Genomic DNA, 23,527 nt, shown 5'->3' with positions numbered 1-23,527 from the left:
TCAGAATAGAAGAGGGAATGTTTGCATCCTTGGTGCTAGGATTTAAAAGACATTGATAATTACCTCAAAGGAATTTATCTAGTCTCATGGACAAAAAATCATAAAAACCAAGAATTAGAATTCAGGGTTATTTGTTATAATGAAAAAACATGCAAGTATAGTAGGAATTGAGACTAAATGACTTGCTAATCATAATCACTTTTGAGGGCATATACCCATCTAAAACCTGGATCAGAAATGGTTGTATATACCTACTCTTAATCCTACCTGCTCCTAAATGCTTCTCACTCATATTTACACATTTTTGAAAGGTTAATATTTTTCCTATTTCTACTTAATTCCTGTAACAGTTAAACTCTGTGTCTTTTGAATTCTAGACAGATTTTGAGCTGCCTGGCATGGGCATTTTCCATCACATTGAGGTCTCAAACTCACTTTATTTAAAATTTGCTCATTTGTTTCTTTCAAATAGCTTTTTCTCCTAAATTTATTTATTTTATAATTAATAACACTGTGTAAATGTTTTAGGTAAAAATCTAATTTTTAAAAATCTTTCTCCTTCAACTTCAGTATTTATAATTACCTGGTGAGAATTAATAATTTATGAAAATAATATTTATTTGGAGGCTGATTATTCAAATACTATTAATATTAAGCTATGTTTTATATCTTCCAAGATAGCATAAATATCAATCTAGTTATAATTGGAGGAATCCTAGTTATAGATCCCAAAGAATACCAAAGTTAGCGCTGGGTTTTGATGGCCTATTTTTCTTTTTTAAAATTCTTTTGATTTTCTTTTGGTTATATGCTATTGAGAATCAAGAACACCAGTTATTTATATTTTCATGTTTTTGTGTAATCTGTTACTTTTATAATTAAAAAAATAAATAAGCATTACTTTTAAAAATCTGAAATGTTTCTTTATTCCCTGTACAGGCCTTTTGTGCATTGTATTTTTATGTATATTTTTCCTAAAATTTATAAAAAGTCATAACTGGTCAAAGATAAAATGAATGAAGCAAAGAATAAAGTGAGTAATGTAGTAATGTTAGTAATGGGTCCTATACTATTATGAAAACTAACGAATTCTACACTAGGTTTTCTAGTAACCAAAATAGAGGTGAAATTAAGTTAAGATTTAAGGCTAACATTACTGGCTGTTAAGTGACTGTTGTGATAATTTTAGGTTTTAAGGAATTACTCTCATATAAATTTTCAACTATTCTGTGTTGGGCAGGCATGATCCCCATGTATTGCCTACTTTCCAGTATTTTCCATGGTTGAACATTTGAGCTTTTTCCTACATAATTTTTATTCATCAGTACAGAGAGAAGGTAGAAGAAATTTCTGAGAAATTGAGAAACATTTTTCTTGGGCTTCTCAAAGTATACCTCAAATATTCTGAATTAAGTTGACAGAGAAATAAAAACATGCCCCCCCCCCCCGTGATAATCAGTTTGGAAAGATGAATGAATTTTTAGAGGAGTGATTATGCTAGAACTGAAATTTTGGAATTTGATATTTTATGTTCATTTTGAATTAGCCAAATACAGTTTTATAACATTTCAGTACACAAAGAATTTTAGTACATACAGTTTTAAAGCTATGTAGATATAATTTTCATGTCCTTCCCTGCAATGTTAGAATGACATTTCCTTATGAAAGGATAGCAAATGGAAGATTTTTAGGTTGTTTGTTTTTTAAATATTATTACTTGGCAAAATAAAATTTTTGCCAGTCAAAATCCAAAAATCTTTGCTGTATAATAGAAAAACATTCAGTATCTGTCAGAATTTGGTTATAACTAGCCTTTTCAGACTGAAATAGTCTCTATCTTCTTGCTGTAGAAGACCTTCCTTAACCATGTAAACAAGTTTTGCACTGTCACATTTCCTTGTTTTTGTGTAACTCTTTCATCTGCATAGATTCTTTTTCTTTTTTTCTCTCTCCAGTGTTATAATTAATCACTGAATGTTCTTTTAGGGTCCATAAGTGAAATTAATGCTTTCTTTTCTAAGCTTCTGTGGCATTTTTTTGTACCATGAATAAAATTGTCACTTGAAATAGGAAATATTGTAATGTTTGTATTGTCATTGCTAGCTTAGATTTTGTTAGATAATATTTATTATTTTCCCCTTCTACCTGAATAAGACATTTTAATTTTTGGTAGACATAAAGTTTGAAAATAAGAAGAGATAGGTAAAATTTTATATTCTGTGATGATGATTCCCCGCATTAATCTATATCCACGAGTTTGTAATTATACTCAGCCAAGGTTTATTCTATGTTATTCTCTACCCTAAACTGTAGAAGTGCATGTCCTTTCCTGTTCTTATCTTTTTATTTGTGTGTGAGGGAGAGGGTGATTGACCCAGGACCTTGTGCATCTAGATGTGTACTCTTGACACTGCAGTACATCCCCAGCTCGCAAGTTCTCATTCTTAAACACATACTCTTGTTCATTCTTTTTTTTCTCTCTCCCTCCATTTCTCTACTTTTTCTAACGTGATACATTACTCTCCTGTCTTCTAAGAAGAAAAACTGTCAGACCCTTGTGAAGAACATAGGATATTTACATGATAAACATATCTTTTCAAGAAATGATAGTTATGATGAATAAATCTCATGGCTTTTGACTTCATTTTACTTATTTGTATAGCAGGAATAAAATTGAATTTAGGTAACATTATTTTCACGTCTTAAAAGAAAATAAAAACTCTTAATTTCAGTTAATCATGAAATATATTTGAATTGCATCTTTATTTAATGTTTTATATTCAGTTTTCCTTTCATTAATCAACATGTTAAATTTATTAGATTATTCTAGAGCAGTGTAGTTTCACTTCTTTTAAGATACTCAGTAGGTGTTTTTGAACAATGATTTCTGCCAATTTTATTTCAGGTGCAGTCTTTGAAATTTTAATCATGTTACTGATACAATTAATATTCATTAGGTGTTTTTATTTAGTTTTTGCTGTGTATTTTTCTTATGAATAATTAAGGATTTATTTTTTATTTTTGTAGTTGTAGTTGGACACAATAACTTTATTTTATTTACTTATATGTGGTGCTGAGGATAGAACCCAGTACCTCGCATGTGCGAGGCAAGTGCTTTACTGCTGAGCCATAACCTACCTCTGACACAAGGATTTTTAAAGATAGTAGTTATTAGTACTTTACTGAACTTATTAGAAAATTCAAGCTTTTTTTCTTTTTCTTTTTTTCTTTTTTCTTTTTTTTTTTTTTTTTTTTTTTTGGTGGTGCTGGGGATTGAACCCAGGGCTCTGTACATGCAAGGCAAGTATTCTACCAACTGAGCTATATCCCCAGCCCAAGTTCTTTAATTTATAAATTAAGTATAAAAATTACTTTAGCCAGCATATATGCAAGTATCAAAACCTACAGACAAAAGATGACAAAACAGCTGTGGTTCAGAAGTGTTAGATTGATATGAGTTGCTGCAGCAATGGAGAGTGCATTCCAGAGCCATTGTTGGGCTTATCTAAAACAGAGTTCAGAAGAGGTTATGTTGTAATTTGGATTTAAACTAGGTCTAGATGTGTTTTGTGTGCCAATTGTCAATATGGGGTGGGGGAGGGTTATATGTTTGTCTTTGTTTGCAGTGTCCCTTTCAATGTTTTGTTCTATCATAGCTGAGTTGTTCTGAAAAACCACGGTTTATGCTGTGTGAACATTATTTATGTTCAGATGAGAACTCACAGAAATATTCAAGGTAACATAATTATGATGAAGATACAACAAAAGTCAACTGAATACAAGGCCAGGAAATGATATAGAGACTTTAGACAGCCTATAAATGAGAAAGTAGGGTAAATAACCAAGGCTGCTTCTTTTGACTCTCAACTTCATAGACCCCAGTTTTTGCTACTTTCTGTGTATCTACTCAGTTTTTCACTTTTTTCTCAAACTGTTTCCTTTTCTTAGTCATCAGAATGTGGCCCACCTTAGAACCCCAGCCCTAAATCTGAATGGTCTCTTAATTTAAACATCTTGCATCATCTGACTGTAGTCACTATCTATCAAGAGAAAATCTAAGTGGCTCAGCCAGAACAATGATTTTGTTCCTGGGAGATTAAGTATAGAGACTATATTTAAACTCTTAATATGCAAGATATCAGGAACTATTATTTCCCTATTCCCTCCTGAATAATCCTCTATAGAATAAATATTAGGCCACCAAATTGATAGGAGAGATCACAGCTGAAGAGACTAAAATACAGATAACCATAAATTATAATGGCTCCATGCTCTGAAAAATTCAAAACTTAAAGGTCAGTAATTATTACTATTTGTCACATTATTGGTATATTTTTGAAATTATAGTATAATATTAGATAAAATAACAGTAAATTTATTAATATTCTGATAATTTTACCCCATATGCTTAAAGATCCAGACTTGAATTTTATAAAGGAGATTCAGATATAAAATAGAAGAACTTAAGTTAAAGCTTATGGCTATGAATTTGAATTGGACATGATCAGTGTGTACTTAATACACACCTGTGCACATGCATACTCATGCTCATACCCATATATGAGCATAGTATATATCCATATATACTATGGTATATATTCTATACTATATATATACCCATATATACTATGGAATATATTCTATTCTATATATAGTATATATTCTATTCTATGGCATGTGTTCTATATACTAGTAGCTTTGATGCAGTGATCAAGCCAATAGCACTGAACACATGTAGAGTCAAGACAGTGGTCTTTAATATTCATTAGCCACAATATGGAAATGTCAATGATTGTACTGTGACACCAAAATGATTGTACTGTGGTACCAAAAATAAGAATGATATAAAAAATTGTTAAAAGAATTCAGGAGGTAAATTGAAGAGATTTCTATTGGCCACAGGCAGTTTGAGTATCAGTAAGCATAGTAATCATAGTGCATTAGCACACATGAATGTATTTTAAGTCCACAAGTCCATGGTTATAATTTACAAATTGATTTGGCAAAATTTAAAGGATGATAGAATATCAGCTTATTGTGAAAACTGATAAATGAAGGGAAAGAGTCCTGTACTTGTTTAGTCCTTTTTTTGTAAACTGATCATTATGTTATTAAACTTTAATGGGAAAAGTTTTTACTTAGTAAAAATAGATCATCTGATAATTGATGGAGGGATATTGGGGTTAGATTACCATTTAGCATCTTCTAAAGAACTAATAGATCTGAACAGGAATGATTGCCAATATCACACAAAGAAAGGTAACTACCCAGATGATGAAATATCATCATCAATTAAAACTGAATGAATAAAATAAAGCTGAATTCAGTTATGCCTCTATACCCAACATGTTGAACCATACCAAAAGAATTCAATAAAAATTTATACTGGTGAAAATTCTACAATACAAATGACTTGGTTTCTTCAAAATAAATTACATGTGAAAGATAATGAGATAAAGGGGTACCTGTAGCTTAAAAGTGATTTAAAATATATTACAAAAGTAATCAATGAAACTGATTTGTTCACCAGAACAGCTGTAGCATTTAGGTAATGAAACTTTATTATAAAGGAAAAGAAAATAATTATCATAAAAGTCAGGATAAAAGTTTCTTACAAATGGGGAGAGGATTTTGATTAGGACAAAACACTTGGAGAGCTTTGAGATACTTGGCAAAAAGCCAATTTCCTTAGCTGTACAATGGTTATAATTATTCATTTCATATAAAAAATTATTAACCTATTTTTCATGCAGTTGTATTGTGTTTTATAATGACAAGTGTGTGTGTGTGTGTGTGTGTGTGTGTGTGTGTGGTGCTGGGAATTGAATTCAGGCCGTAGTGCATCCTAAGAAAACTATACGACTGAGGTATACCCCCAAACTACAATTAAGATATTTTAATGTCATCTATTACAAAGGATATAAAAGTTTTTCAGTGACATTTGTGACCTAAATAAAGTGAAATGGTATTGGTTGATGGGCTCTTCATAAAGACTTTATTTCAGTCTCTATTATTCCATCAATTTCAATAAAATTTAATTCTAATCTAAAATTATTTTCATGGAATTAACAAGGTATCTCATAAACTTACATTGTTAAATTAAGAAATAAAATAACCCAAGATAATTTTGAATTGAACAAGCTATTGTAATTAAAATGGTATGGTAGTGACCCAGAGTTATATCACTGTGTCAAATAAATACCAGAATCAGATTGCACACACACATATGGTAACATTATGTAACAGAGTTACCATTGCAGATTGATGAAAAAGACACGAATAGTGCAATAATTGCATCTGTATCAACATAATACACTTTTGTTAATTAAACATAAAAAAGAAAGTAATTAAACCTTTTTCTCACTAAATATACATATCTCAATTGTTTTAGAAGAAAATGAGGAAAACATCTAAACAAAAGTGTGAAAGATTTCTTAAACTAGACAAACACACACACACACACACACACACACACACACAAAATATAGAATTCAGTAAATGTGATAACATAACTATTGTGTTTTGGAAAAGAATATCATTTAAAAAGTGACCAAAAGTAGTATCAGCAAGATGGTGGTCAGGAATCATCAAGCCTTTGTTCTTCAGAGAAATACTGAATAAATGACAATACAAAACAGGTAAGCTATAATAAAGAATTAAACACCTAGTGGGAAAAAAATATTCAACAATTGAGTGAGTCCATGGCACTTTGTTTGCTCTTACCCTGCATCCTCCCCAGTTCAGTGCAGTATTCATGGTTAGTAGGAAACTCCAATTTCTAATTCTTACTTTGGGGTGGCAGGAATAGAATGAAACTCACTTTTTACATTCTCACTTGCCTGGTAGCTGCCACAGTGACTGGTTTCTGTCTTATCTGACTCAGTGTACTGATGGAAGCAAATTTTGATTAACAGATTGTAGTCTATGGAAAGTAGTGGCAGGCACTGTATCATAACAGAGATGCAGGGGGTTTGCAGAATCGTGTGATTGGGGCAAGAAATTATGGACAGATGAATATGATAGGAATCCAATGCTTGTGAGAAGATTAATTGAGACTCTTAGGAAATTTTGAATATTTAAAAGCAGCTGCATAAACAGAACTGTAATAAAAGCACACAGTCACAAGGAAAATGCTTCTCCAGAAAATGTTTGATAGCTCCCTGAATCTTTAAGCCATGATGATGAGTGAACATTTTCTCTGTACAAAGAGGGTCAGTAAAGGCTGTGAGAGATGGCCACACTCATATTTCAATAAAAAATTATAAGGCATACAAAGAAAGGAGGAAACATTGCCCATTCACAGAAACAAAATAAGTTCAGAAGCCAATCATAAAGAAATGCAGATCTGATAGTCAACTATTGTAAATATGTTTAATGAGCTAAAGGAATATATGGACTGACAAGTATACAAAATCAGGAAAATATTTTATGAACAAAAGTATACTAACAGGAATTATTAAAAAGAAAACTTTATATGAGGTTGAGAATCTTTTTGAAGTTGAAAAATAGATGAACTGAAAAAAATTTAATTAAGTGAATTCAAGAGCCAAAATAATCTAAGAAGAATTAGCAAAGCTGAGGGTCATGTTAAATTGCTAAATTAAAGGGAAAAAAAGGGTGGTGAAAAGAGCCTGGGGGAGCCTCTCTTTCTCAGAAGGAGGGGGCAGGGAGAAAGGCAGACTACATATTTAAAGAAATTATGATTAAAAAAAACTTCCCAAATTTTAGGAGATGTATGAATTCAAGCTCAAGCTACTCCAACTAGAATAAGTCAATAAGATACAGACTTATACACATTATAATCTATCTGTTGGAAATCAAAGACAAAATTTTGAAAGAAACAAGAGAAAAGGTACTTGCAATAATACAAAGGAGTTTCTAGAAGATGATGAACATATTTCTTAGAAATCTTGCATTCTGGAAGGCAGTGAGATGATATATTCATTCAAAGTTCTGAAAGTAAAAAAAGAAAACTCTGAAAAATATTATTTTCAGTGAAAGTTTCAAAAATGGAGAAGTTTCTCAGTTAAACAAGATCAAAGTAACCAAATGTACAAGAAATGCTATAAAAAGTCATTCAAGTTGAAAAGAAAGTATATAGATAGTAACACAAATCTTTATGAAAATATAAAGTTTGGTTGTAAACATTTATATAGATATGAAAGCCTATATGTTATGACTTTATGCCCACAATTATTTCTTGTGTACAATTTAAAAGAAAAAATATAAATAATATTTATATAAATATGTTAATGGTTACATACTATATAAAGGTAACTCATGATTATATAGAGTGTGGGTGTTATAGAGCTGCAAAGTTGTATAATTTTTGTATGGAATCAAAGTTCTTTAGTTTAAAATAGATTGTAATAACTTTAAAATGTTACATATAATTCACATGATTACCACATATACACACAAAAAAAAACTTTAATAAGTAAAAATGAAGGAGAAAAGGGCTCGAAGCACTCACCTAAACATATAGAAATCAGTAAGGGAAGAAATGAGGGTAAAATGTGATAAGGCAAACAGAGAACAGTAATGTGGCAAAAGGAAGTTCTTCCCTGTCAGTAACTACTCAAAATATAGATGTACTAAACATCCCAATCAAAAGACAAATGGGCTGAGTGAATTTAAGAAAAAATATACAACTCTATGCTGTGAGTGTCTGTTCATAGAGACTCAATTTAAGGACACACAGGTTCAGTGTGAATGGGTGGAAAAAACTATTCCATGAAAATGCTAACCAAAACAGAACCGGAATAATTATACTAATATAAAAAAAAATAGAGGTTAAATTAAAGACTGCCTTAGATACCAAGTACAATATATGAAGATAAATGTATCACATCACCAAGAAGATTAAAATTATAAATTTATATACATCAAATATCAGAGTTCAAAAATACAAGAAACAAATATTGATGAAATTAGAGAGAGAAGTCAACCTACAATAATAGTAAGAGATAAAAGTAATTACAATTTTCATAATGAATCAACCACACGGAAGTTCAACATGTTAGTAGATGACTTGAACACTACTATGGACCATTTGCACATGACACATATACAGAGAGTACTTCACAATACTTCACAAAACAAAAACATATATTTTTCTTAAGTGTACATGGCCACAGAATATTTTAATTTACCAAGTTTTCTTTATTCACAATGGAACAAAATTAGAAATCAAGAGCAGAATGAAAAATTAAAATTCCAAAAATATCTGGGAAATAAACAGTGTATTCTAAATAACCAATAAGTTCAAGAAGAAATTGCAAGGAAAATTAGAAAACTGAAAGACAGCTTACCAAAATGTATAGGATCATGAAAAAACAATCGGAAGAATAAATGCTTATTTTTAAAATAAAAATATATTTAAAATGAAAAGATTTCAAATCAACAACCTGACTTTCTACCTTGAGGAAATTTAAAAAGAAGGACAAAGCAAATACAAAGGTAATAGAAGAAAAGGAACACTAAAGATTAATGCAGATATAAACAAAATAGGGAATAAATTATAGAGAAGATTAATGAAATTAAGTTGATTCACTGAAAAGATCAACAAAATTTACAAACCTTTAGTCAGATTTAAAAAAAAAAGATTCAGACAACTAAAATAAAAAATGAAAAAGGGATATTATCACCAAGGCTGTGGGGAAAAAAAGGATTATGAGAATATTATTAGCCTGGTGCAATGGAGCATGCCTATAATCCCAGTGGCTCAGGAGGCTGAGGTAGGAGGAGGGAGACTTCAGTGCCAGCCTCAGCAAAAGTGAAGTGCTAAGCAACTCAGTGAGACCCTGTCTCTAATAAAATACAAAATAGGGCTGGGAATGGGCCTCAGTAGTTAAGTTCCCCTGAGTTCAATCTCTGGTACCTCCAACCAAAAAATAAGAGAATACTATTAGCATTTCTGTGCCATCATATTGCATAACCTAGAAGTGGATAAATACCTGGAAACACACAACCTACCCATACAGAATCATGAAGAAAGATAGAATATGAACATAATTTATACAAGTAAGGAAATTCAATCAGTAAGCAGATATTTCCCAATAAAGAAAAAACCACCAATGACTTCACTGTTGTATTCTTACAAATATTTAAGGATAATTAGCACTAGTCCTCATCAAGCTCATCCAAGAAATTGAAGAGAATACTTACAAAATTATTATATGAGACCAGCATTATTCTAATACCTGAAACAGACAAGGCCACTAAAAGAGAACTATAAAACTGATAACTCTTTTGAGAGTTTATGTCAATTTCACTACAAAATACTAATAAACTTAATTCAGCATATCAAAAAGGTTAGACACCATAGCCTAATGAGATTTATTTATAGAATGCAAAGATGTTTCATCATACAAAATCGATCAATACAGCATACCATGTTAACAGAAGAAGTGAAAAATCCCACATGATACTGTTATAGAAAAGTTACTTGACAAGATTTAACACCTTTTTATGATAAGAAAAATACTCAGAGAAAAGGAATATAAGGAAACTACCACAATATAGTAAAGGCCATGTATAAAAAGCCAGAGTTAGTTTAATCAACAGTTGTGTGGGGAGATGAGACTGAGCTTTTCCTTATTCTGAAATCTTTGTAATGTTTTGAATAACCAATAAAAAAATAAAATTAAAAAGAAAAAAATTAAAAAAAAAAAAAGAAAAAAAATTCTGGTAGAAAGAAAGGATGCTTACCTTCCTTCGTGATTTCTATTTAAAATGGTACAGGAAGTCTGATAATCAGAGTATTTTGGCAAGATAAAAAGGAATATAAATTGGACAGGAAGAAGTAAAATTGTCTCTTATTATATGACAATATTTTGTATGCAATATAACCCATATCTAAAAACTCCCTTAAGATAAGGATTAGAAGTAATAAATTAGATCAGAAGATTTGCAAAGATACAAAACTAACACCTCCAAATCACTTATATTTTTGTACAATAAAATTGAATAGTCAGAAAAGAAAATTAAAAACAGTTTTATTTAAAGTAGCATTAAAAATAAGCTTAATCAAAGCAGTAAAAGACTTATACACTGAAAACTATAAAACAACAATTCCTCACAGAAATTAAATTAGACACCAATAATTAGAAACATGTCACATGTTCATAGGTTGGTGGACTTAATATTGCTAGGATGTTAGTACTATTCAAACTGATCTGCATATTCATGGCAGTTCTATCAAAATTCCAATGTCATTTTGTGCAGAAATAGAAAATTCATATGAAACCTCAGGGAGCCAGAATATTCAGAATAATCTTGTAGAAGAATTAAAAATCCTGGGGGACTCTCACTTTGTCAGTTGAAAACTTCCTACAAATTTATAGTAATCAAAACAATATGCTTCTCATAAAAACAGATATAGAATAAATGAATAAACCTTCTAATAAGAAATAAACCTTTGCATGTGGTCAGATAATTTCCAGCATGGATGCCAAGATGACTAAATGATCTTGACAGTCTTGTGAACAAATAATATTGAAAATTTTATGTCTAAATATGAAAGGATGAAGTTATACCCTTACCATATACCAGATGCAAAATTCAATACAAAATTCATTAAAAGCCTAAATGAGAGACCTGAAAGTATAAGACTCATAGAAGAAAATGTAAGAGGAAAGCTTTGAGACATTAAATTTGGCAATGCTTTCTTATGAATGATACCAAAAGCACAGGCAACTAATAAAAACAGATAAATTGAACTATACCAAAAATTTAAATTTCTGTGTTTCAAAGGAAACCAACAGAGTGAAAGGGAAAACTGTGGGAAAGGAAACATATTTATAAATTTTACACATGTTAAAAAATTAGTATTCAGCATATATAAATAACTCTTACAGTTTGACAACAAAAATCACAAGTGACCCAATTTTAAAATAGGATAATCCAAAACAATAGGAACCACCATACATTAATTATGACTGGATAATTACAGTCCTAATTGATAAAAAATTGACAAATGTTGGCAAAAATAAGAAATTGGAAACCTTGTGCATTGTTGATGATAATGGAAAATGGTATACAAGACATTTAAAATGTATGGCAGTTTATCAAAAAAAGAAGAATTATTAGTTGATCCAACAATTACACTTTTTTTAAAGGTTTATTTTATTTATTTATTTTATGTGGTGCCGAGGATCTTATGTGGTTCCTCATACATACTAGGCAAGCGCTCTACCACTGAGCCATATCTCCAGCCCCTAACAATTACACTTTTTAGTGTATATCCAAAACAACTTAAAACAAGGTCTCAAAGATAAATCATGACTCATAGTTATAGCAGCATTATTCAAAATAGCCAAGAAGTGAAAGCAACCTGGTCGTACATTGACTAACAAATGGATAAATAAAATGTAGGTTTTTACATACAATAGGGTATTTTTAAGGAGAGAAATTCAGATGTGTTATACAACATAAATGTACCCTGGAAGACATTATGCTAAGTGAAGTGAGAAATTCACAAATAGACATTAAATGATTCACCTGAGCTGAAGTATCTAAATAGTCAAATTCTTAGAGACAAAAAATAGAATGATAGTTGATGGTAACTGGAGGAATTGGAAATAGGCAATTAAGTTTCAGTTTTGCCAGATGAAAAATTTTTGGAGATTACAGAATAATATAAATATGCTTACAACTATATACTTAAAATAGTTACAGTTATGATTTTTGGTTATATTTATTTTAGCATAATTTTAATTAAAGTTTAAAGCTCACTCATAGACATGGAGGGTATCTTTATAACAGTGATAATCAAAAAAATGTTGTCATTTAAATCACATAAAAACTCCTACCAATCAAGAATAAAACATAATTTCATAGAAAAAATGGGCAAAAATCAAAACTGCTAACTTGCAAATGAGGAAAATACAGGTGTTCAGTAAAAAAATACAAGTGTTCAGTAAAATAAAAAAAGTACATACTCTTACAATCAGATATAAGAAATTAACACTAAAAGAAAATAATTTCACTCCTGTCCATTTAGAACAAAATTTGTGTTTAAAATCTGCCAATTAGTAAGGGTATGGAATCTTCTACTGGGAGTACAAGTTGATACAACCACATTGAGGAGTAATTATAGTATCTTATAAAATTGAATTGGTTAAGGTACTCAGCAATTTCATTCTTAGAAATAATATCATAGAGTAATCTTTGTGTACACAAACAGATATAGATATAAAATGCTTGTAACAATAATGGTAGTCCAAGGGCAAATTGAAAATAATCTAAATATATATTGAACCTAATACTGGATAACTAATGGTACAGTATATACATGATATTTGTAGTTTTAACAGTATTAATATGAAACAGTATTAATATATACCTTACAATTTTCTTCTATTATTATAATTATTTTTTCAAGATAAAAAGTAATAGTTTACCTGTTTTTTGTATTGTTGTTCTTGCTCATAATCATTAAATACAACTTTGAGTTCAAATTCTAATACCGAAATTTAAAAAGATTTAAAATTGACATGGCAGATATATCTCATTATTTTTTAAAATTGTGCTATTTAACTATTATATTCAGAATTTCAAATCAGTAAGAAAGATCTATGAACTGGATGCCTTGAATATTCTGTTTTTATTTTTATATATTTTAAAATATTTAAATTTTGGAAATATAAAATTAGGTTAAATTTGTTTTTCTCTATAGGGTTGAGTTTAACATGAGTAACATTTTTTAATAGAAATTACAATATAAGATTATTTCTGGGATGGTTCCACAGTTTGACTATAGTGAATTATGCTGCTATAAACATTGATGTGGCTTGTCACTGTAGTATGCTATTTTTAAGTACTTTGGGTATAGACCAAGGTGTGAGATAGCTGGGTAAAATGGTGGTTCCATTCCAAGTTTTAAGTACAGTTTTAAGTCCAGTTTTTACCTGTTATTCCTGAACATAAAAGCAAAAAGAAAGAGCAAATGTGATTTTATTTAAAAGTAATATTATGTTAAATCATCATATAATAAATATTATTCATCTTGTTTTGGTTTTGGTCTCGGTAATAAAAGGTACAGACTACTATTACCAAAATCTAAAACAACATGTATTTTGTCCTCCTAAATACTGTCTTTATTAACATAACTATGGACTGTTATGTAACATCATTTTTATTTTCACATATTAAATTTCATGTGTTATCACTTAATAAATAGTGTACAAGAGAAAAGAATCAGATACCATATTAAAAAGAATAATGATAGGCTGAAAAAAACTTTAGAAGGAACATACCTATTTCAGAATTCTAGTAGCAAAAACTAAGCTATGTTTGAACACTTAGGATTTCCTAGTCTCATTTTCATTAAATACTATTGATGGAAAAACACTGTTTTGTCACACTAACAGTATTTTCAAATGTTTTTAAAATGATTCGTACATGATCAATTTATGTACCGCTTCTGGGAGATGACAAGTTAAAATAGTCAACTTTTATCAAATGTTCTGTTGAAATTTATGTTATTTAAGAGTAGTATTGGAAATGAATGCTATGGTTATGGTTCTTGATTATTTGATAGTTAAAAATAATTGTGTGGTTACGGTATCAATTTTTACACAAACTTGACTGAGTTTATAATGTACATGATTTTTAAAGTGCCCCTGAATTCAATCCTCAGTATCCCCCCACTCTCCCCAAAACTGAATGAAGTCTATCATGTAAAAGAAAAATCTCAGGTGTTGTTTACATTAATGAATAATTTATTTACATTCTAATATCAGTAAGTTAGACAAACTGTATTCATGAGTTCCATATCTGAATATATGGAATTATGATCAACTTTTACACAAAAGATTTTTATATTTAGCATTTTATTTACAATGAACTTTGCATGCAATACATACTTTCATTGTACAAAATTTAGAATTTATCTTTGTTCTTATCTTTCATAAATCTAGAAATAATCTAAATTAAGAGTTGGTTAGTTTTTTCTTTAAAGATTGATTGTAGACAACAGTCTTTGCAATATATTCTCTTTTTTATATTTATTTTTTTAGTTGTAGTTGGACATAATACCTGTATTTTATTTATTTATTTTTATGTGGTGCTGAAAATTGAACCCAGGGCCTTGAATGTGCTAGGCGAGTGCTCTATTGCTGAGCCACAACACCAGCCCCTCCTTTTTTTTTTTTTTTTTTTTTGATATATGTTGCTATATATCTTACAACTCTTCCAAAATCTAAAAGCTGTTCTTAATTTAGTGCTCATACAAAAACAATCTGCAAGATGGATTTGGCCCATAGGCCAAAGTTTGCTAATCCCAGGTGAGAATAAAAGGTAATATCATCATCCAAAAAAAATAAAATAAAAACTTAAATATTGTTGATAGTATTGTTATTTTGTTTTGTTTAATTGTTTATTGGTATTATGCTGTATAATGATGTATCCAGAAAATTTATTATGGTGTTAGTTGTTCCTTTCCATAGTAAGCACTGAAAATATGTTCCTTACAACATGGCTATCACAGTTATTCTGCTCTATTTTATTTATTACATGGTATCCTGAATGCTTGTTGTTCTTGAAACTGTTTAGAAACATGAATTTCATTTGATGATCAAACTTAACTGCTATAATCTCCCAACCATTTAAAATTAAATTCTGTGTTCCTTAAGACAGCGGCATGAACTGCAGAAGCATTCTTGTTTCTACTCGTAACTACCTCTTTTGATAAATTTTGTTAAGCAACAGCAAGGAACCATTTTCCATTCTTTGGATAATTTCGACAGAAGCAGAGTATACATCTATAATTCCTGGAATTATTTGTTATTTATGAAGATGATCAATACCATTTTAAGAAAATTTTACACTACACATTGATGTTTTGTAAACATACCAAAAATTTCAAATAATAGATGCATTTTCATGTTAGGGAAAAAAAACTCTTTATATATTTAGCTAAGTCTCATGGAAAAATTAGCAATTTAAAATTGACTATTTTTATCCCAACAAATAAAGTGTTTATGTGTAATTTAAAAGTTTTGTTTTTCTGTTAATGTGTTAACATATCATAATTTGAAATATTATAAATTTGATAATTAAATGATATTTTATCAAAATGTCTCATAATTTTCAAATAGGTACTGAATAGGTACCTTATTTGGGTTGTCAAAATATCAAGATTTTATAGGATAACATAATTATAATGAAAGAAATAATGCTTCAGGACTATCTTCAAGAAGATTAGAAGAATCAACTAGCTGGGAAAGACTCTTAAGTGATTAGCTATACTAGCTAACTCAACATTGATAATCAGTATTTTAACCACTGAGTGTGGTTAAATACATACAGATATTATAATATAATGTAAATATCGGAATGTGTTTGAATGGTTTTTACATAGTTGTTGTATACCTTAAAGAATTTTACTATAACTATTCAAGATCCTATGCTCTTTCTCAGTGCTTTCAAAGGTGGGTAGACCTTATTGGGGAATGATATTAATTAAATTGTTTCCTTGTATGTGTGTACAAATATGTAACAACAAATTCCTCTATTAGGTATAATTATAATTTACCAATAATAATGTGGAAATTAAATAAAAAGATGGGGAGATCAAACTAAACTCCATAAAATAAAAGTCAGAGTCTTTAGTCAAGGTCAAGGTTTGTTTAGTAGTATAAGTTGAATATAAGGAAGGTACTGTGTAAAATATTGTCAGGTCAGGAAAAAAGATTCACTGGTATAACATGTTCAAGGAAAATTGTAAAAGACTTCATTACTGTGATAACTGTTTTTCCTCATGGTGGGATAACAGGGAATGTATTTACTTTCAGTTGTACCTACTAGAAAACTGGACAATATACATGAATTAACAGTTTTTGTACATTTTACAACTGGTCTGAGATAACTGGGAGTACAGAAGAAATCAAAATAATTGAGTTGGGCCCCATATTTTCTCTGGCATTTTTCTGGAGTCATATTTAGATTGTGTTTTTTTTTTTAAGAAAAAAAAAAAAAGAAGGAATCTCAAATCATAGCAATGTTGCTAAGTTGAGGAGACTAATCAGAATACAGAAAACTGTAGAACAAATTTTGTAGAGGAAGCAGCTGCACAGCAAAATAGCTCTAGAAATCTACATATAGCCCTTTGAAACTTGAATCTTTGAAGCAGCACATATAGAGAGACAACCTCCATAAAAGTATATAATATCTGATTAGGTGCCTTACATGAACAGTTTCCAGAGCTCACCGAGGAATAAGTGGTATTCTAGTTCTGCCTAGTCAGTGTGTGCAATTTTTATTGGTTATTTGGGACAATGAATAGGAAACCCAGAAGAATGACCTTAGTAGTAGGGTTAAATTACTTCTAAAAGAAACTCTAGATCAATTCTTGGTCTAGATTCTAAGGAGAAAAAAAAATATTTCAAAATAGGCCTTAATAGTACCAAATTGTTTGACTTATAACTTAACTCTGACAGCAGAGACTATCACATTTTAAGGAAATAAGCAAAATGCCCCATTTACCAGTGTGTCATTCATAATGCCTATCATCCAAACAAAACTGTTAGACATGAGATAACATGACAGTAAAATTTAGCACATAACTCAAAGGAAAATCGGTTGATTAAACTTTTGCAGAAATTACAGGGATAAGGGATTTAAAAGACAAAGAAGTCAGTTATTATAAAGATGTTTCAGTATTTAAAGAATAAGATAAACTCAGTGCAAAGATGAGTAGACAATAGAAAAAAAAGAAAAGAAGTGGAAGCCTGGAAAGTGATAAATAATGACAAACAGAAGTCTGACATGAAAATTCATTTGGTGGGTTTACCAGCATATTTAATGATTAAGAAAATGAAAGTGAACTTGAACATGTAGAATACATCTTTTTTAGTCATCAATTTTTGGGAAATACATCAATTTTTTGGAAAATTGAAGGTGACTTAAAAAATGCTAAGTAAATAAAGACAGCAGGACCATAAGAACCTGTAAGGTAAGTCAAGTACTCTAACATAGATGGGTTGTAATCCAAGAAAAAGAGGGTTAGTACTAGATAGATAGAGATGGATTTATAGTTCATGCTGTGTGTGTGTGTGTGTGTGTGTGTGTGTAGAAGAGAGAAGAAATAATAGGCAAATGTTTTGAAAACTGTAAATCCTATGATCTGTGAAATTCAGCCAACCCCAAGTAGAAAGCAAAATGAAAATACTATGGAACATCATAATTGAACTGTTCAAACTATTAATAAAGAGAAACTCTCAAAAGAGATGAACAATAAGCAAGCAGCAAATCATTTAAAAATGACTTGAACAGAGGCTTAACCAGAAGCCAAAAAAGCACATTTAAAAGATAGTCAAAATCATTGGTGATTGGGTAAATGCAACAATGACATATCACTACAAAAATGAAAATTGTTAAAATAAAAAATACTGTCAATAATAAATGCTGGAGAGAATATGCAGCAATTTGCAATTTCATTCAAACTGCTCATGGTTTTGTGAGTGTAAATGGTGTTCATTGAGGAGAGTGGTTTGGTTTAAGAGTTTCTTAACAAAACATTTATTATATAACTTAGTAATCTCATTCCTGGGTATTTTACATAGAGATGTGAGAACTTCTCTTTACACACTAAAAAATCTGTAAATGAGTGTTCCTAACATTTATGTTTATGATAGCTAATAACTGAAAAAATACAAATGTCCTTTAAACCTGAGTATTTGGATGCTTTTGAAGGATATTTTAAGAAGTCTTACCTCAAATAGATAACTATTTCTATTTGTTTATATTTCTCAAAAAGGTCAAAGTATAAAAAAAAAAAAAAGGTCAAAGTATAGCAATGGACATAGCCAAGTGGTATCAAGGGATTTGTGTGAGAATAAAGACCTCACTACAAGGGAATAGTACTAAAGATCTCGTGAGTTGATGAAACTATTCTATGTTCTCATTATGGTGATGTTAAATAAATCAGTGTATTTATTTTCAAAGCTTTACACATTAAGTAAAAAAAATATGACTTGAACAAAATATTCTGACAAATCTTTGCTGACAAATTAAGAAGGTAAATATTTGGAAAGCTATCCCATTGTAACAACTTAATGTTGTTACTATGTACTACCCAAAACAATCTACAGATTTATTTCTATCTCTATCAATATCTCAGTGTATTTTATGCAGCAATAGAAAAAGTAGTTATAAATTTATTTGAAATCTCAAGGGGCTTAGAGTAGCCAAAACATCTTAAAAAAAAAAAAAATCTGGAGGGCTTACGTTTTCTGATTCCAAAACTTAACTATAAAGTTACAATAGGCATGAGCCCCAGGACCTGGAAATCCTGAACTACATCCACATCCCCTAGCCATTCCTGGTATCCCTGGCTGTGCTCTGCCTTGCCTAACCTAGTGATGCAATCAAATGAGCCCTTCAGGGAACTGCAGAGCTTCTCTGACCTCTTTAAGAAGGTGCAGCTGATGACATATGTCCAGCACCACAGAAAGATCTTGGTGATCAAGTGCTATAAGTGTGAGAAGCAGCTGCCCATCCTAAATAAGACCAAGGTCCTTGTCCTGGACCAATGTCAACATGAGCCATTTTTTCAAGATCATCTGATGGTGCCTGCAGCTGAACCCCACATAGGCCTTTTTTCTATTAGTGAATCAATACAGTATGGTGAGTGTGTCCACCCCCACCTCATATATCTGTGCATAGGGGGAGGATGAGAACAGAGTCCTCTACTTGGTCTATGATTCCAAGGAAACCTTTGGCTTCTGAGTAAGCAGTGAGGGGCTGTGTCAGGCTCCACCAAGGGAACTCCTGGCTCCTGAATTGAACTGTTTCTGCTCATAGAAGGCTGGGCAGCAACATGGCCCCCTAGTGAGGGCCATCAAGCAACCTACTCTGCCTTTGAGAAGATTCTGGGCTACTTATGTTAGGGTTGTCCTCTTGGGTGCTAGCAAGGTTGAGATGGAATGGGCTGCAGCCCCCAGTACCCCTGCTTTGTGGTTTTCCTTTTTCTGTAGCTCATTGCCTATCTGCCAAGTACTCCTCCCTCACTTGGGGGCTCTACCTGCCCATACCCATAGCTGAAAGACTGCTCTTTGACTCCCCCATCTCCACATAGTTTGTGGATTTGTGATCATGGTCCCTCTGCAAACAAAAATTACAAAAATAATTTTATAAAAAGCTACAGTAATCACAGACACTAAAAGAAAAAAGTAGACAAATAGGATTTTATGAAGATTTAAAATTTTTGTAGATCAAAAGAAAATATCAACAGAATAAAGAAACAATTCACCAAGAGGGGGGAAAATATTTGAATATTAAGTGTCTGACAAAGGCAAAACAAAAAACAAATGAAAAATGAGTGAAGAATTTGTCTCCTTTGGTATAGAAATGGCCAAAAAGTACATGAGAAAATACTCAATATCCCTAAATTTTAGCGAAATACAGATCAAAACCACAAACACATTACTATAAAAAATCAGAAAGGAACAAATGTTGAAAGGATATGGGAAAAGTGAAACCCATGTGTACTATTGGTGGGAATATGGAATGTTATAGCTGATATGGACAACAGTATGTGCTTCCTAAAAAATAAAAATAGAATAAATTTGTGATCCAGCAATTCAGCTTCTGGATATGTATCCAAGGGCATTGAAAACAGGATTTCAAAAGACATATTTGTATACTATGTTTATAGTTGCACAATTCAGAATAGTTAACATGTGGAAGCAACTCAGGTGTTCATTGGTGGGTGAATGAAGTAGCAAAATGTGGTATATAAATACAATGAAATATGATTCAATCTTAAAAGAGGGAAATACTGATTAATGATAAAACATCAGTTAACCTGAAGGAAGTATGCTAAGTCAAATAAGCCAATCACAAAAAGACAAACAGTGCATGATTCTGCTTATATGAGATACTTAAGGTAATAAAAATAGAAGGATAAAAAGTAGAATGGTTATTGCCAGTAGGTAAGAAGCATGGAGTATAGGGAATTTTTATTTAATGAGTATAGAGTTTCAATTTTATAAGATGAAAGAGTTATGAAGATGAATAGTGGTGATGGTTATACAACCGTATAGAGTAGTGAAACATATATTTAAAAATGGTTCACATGGTAAATTTTGAGTTATATATATTGTACCACAATTTAAAAAGTAAAAACAAACTAAAAACAAAATGATCTGAGTTCTGTTAAAAAACAACATAGACTTGTACAAAGTCTGGAAAATAGTCAGATTTTACCTATAACCTTGTCTTATGCATCAATAATTTTGTATATTCATTTTCATCCCTTTTAATAAGCATATTTTAATATAGGAAAAAAGTAAATTTTAATGTATGAAAATTAAATTTAAAGAACTTTTTTTAAAAGCAAAGACTACTAGAAAACTGAGGGTGTAGTAGCTCAGGGACAGAGCACTTCCCTAGTGGGTGTGAGGCCCTGGATTTCATCCCCAACGTTGCAAAATAATAATAATAAATTTCAAAAGTTAAAAAACAACTTTTCAGAGGAGGACATATTCTTTGTGTTCAGAAATTACACAAGCCATAAATAAAAACAAGGTAGACAACATGTTGGTCTAATTATGGCATATAAACCAGGTATGCAGGGAAGTATAGGCAGTAGAGCCAGGAGAGTTCTTACTGGTTCATGATTATTACTGAAAATTATGGAAAAACAGCATATACAAATGAGGGTAGAAAAGGCAGGGGCAGTGAGTTTAATAAATAAATGTATTCCAGAGAAAACAAAAAACTAGCTCCTAGTCATTCTTGAAAGAATTTTGAACAGGGAGGAACAAAATCAGTTATGATTAAGAAACAGTCTGTCAGTTTATGCAGCAAGTGTTAAGTAGGGGTATAGTTGGGCAGAAAGAACTAATAAGATTTTATTTTACAAATACACTGGTTAAAAAAGCTTAAATGTAAAGAAGGGAAGGAAAAGAAAGGAGAGTTGAAAAACAATTTGTTCTTTAGATATCTAAAAGTGGAAAAAAATTGGCTTTACTGTAGTTATCAATACAATAAATGTCACTGGCCTTTTAATGCTCAAAACTAGTCTCCACTGAAACAGTTATTGGCCTTTAATGGCCATGAAAAAGCTGAAAACAGTTTAGTACTATAAGATGACACCCCACAACTTACAGGGACATAGTCTACAAATGATTTTCATCTTTATACTTCCACCAAATACTGAGACTGTGCTTAATCAGTTTCTATTCTTGTTTTTAAATCCAGAATGAAATAGAAAGATGATCCTAAGTACCTAAGAACTTGTACCTTTTCATATTTTCTTCCCGCCATGGTGTTTCTTCTCTTTGGTACCAGTTTAACTTGGTTAGACTGAAGGAAGGACACAGAGCTGTGGATTTTCAAGCCAGAAAGAACTATGTGTACTTGAATCATGGGGGTTGGCAAACTTTCTATAATGGGCCAAAACGTAAGTACCTCATACATTGCAACTGTATGATCTCTATCTTAACTACTCAATTTTGCCATTGTAGTGTGGACACAGCAATAGACAGTAGGTAAAGGAACGAGTGTGGCTATGTTCCAGTAACATGTAATGAACACTGAAATTGAATATTCTGTAACATTCAAGTATCATGATTTTTTTTCTTTTTTCCATAACCATTTCAAAATGTAAAAACTTCTTAGCTCATGGGCCAAATGAAAAGAGGACCTGGGCCAGCTTTATTGATTTGGTTTTCAGACAACAGATTGTGACCCACTTTTGGTATGGCGAAGCAGGCTTTGACTAGTATTTTTTTTTAATGGTGTGCTATGCCATAACATATCATAGAACAGTGTCATGGTATAGGAATTAATTACTATTTTGGAAAACATTTTTATGCTAAATCATAAATTTACATGATGTAAAATATATTGCTATGGACTAATTTTTTAAAGTTTTAAAAAATTTACTGTTTACCTGCAAAGAAGTTTGGTGTCAACAAAGGTAAGAGTATTGGCCCAAATTTACACAGCTAGTTTATAGAAGCTACACTAAAATCAGATATTTTAAGGTTCAGTCCAGAATTTCTTGAACTTAATTAAAAATGACATCCAATTATAAAAAATTCTAGAATGCTAATAAAATTACCTGGTTCTAAGTGCTTAGGATAAACCCAAATATTCTGAGGGAATGTAAGAACTAACTGGTTTATCACTAATATTCTGATGATTAGTAACTTCCACCTAAATTGAATTTTAAACAGCAATGAAGCTACATAGAATGAATATGAGCAGATTTGGGGGGAGAGGGGTCCTTGATTTTTGCTGCTCAGATATATCATTTCTTGCTCTCTAGTTTCAAACCATGAGGTCAGACCCAGGGCATCTCGACTTTGGCCATCAATCTCCCATCTGTCCTTCTCAGGTATCAAAACACAATTTTCCACATTACAGAGGCTCCTTAAGTAGGTGGAATTGCCACAACTTAGGTGGACCCTGGATCACAAGAGAAATAAAATGTCAGGACTAACTCTTGCTTAAAAAGCCTTAAAAATATAAGCCAAGAGAACAGACATTTCCTAAAGTTGGCTGCTTCCACTGTCTG

General features: G+C 31.0%; 1 protein-coding gene and 1 pseudogene across 4 annotated transcripts in view; both read left to right on the top strand.

The window, feature by feature from the left end:
* The window catches only part of Nbea (neurobeachin), a 622,915-nt gene that overhangs the window by 267,910 nt on the left and 331,478 nt on the right, over positions 1 to 23,527 (top strand). The gene's annotated exons all lie outside the window — the stretch shown is intronic.
* Positions 19,365 to 19,731, top strand: LOC143411765 (microtubule-associated protein 1 light chain 3 alpha pseudogene; annotated as a pseudogene).

This window comes from Callospermophilus lateralis, chromosome 12 (genome assembly GCF_048772815.1).
Source record: "Callospermophilus lateralis isolate mCalLat2 chromosome 12, mCalLat2.hap1, whole genome shotgun sequence".
NCBI classification, from domain to species: domain Eukaryota; kingdom Metazoa; phylum Chordata; class Mammalia; order Rodentia; family Sciuridae; genus Callospermophilus; species Callospermophilus lateralis.
This window is presented reverse-complemented; position numbering and strand designations above follow the sequence as displayed.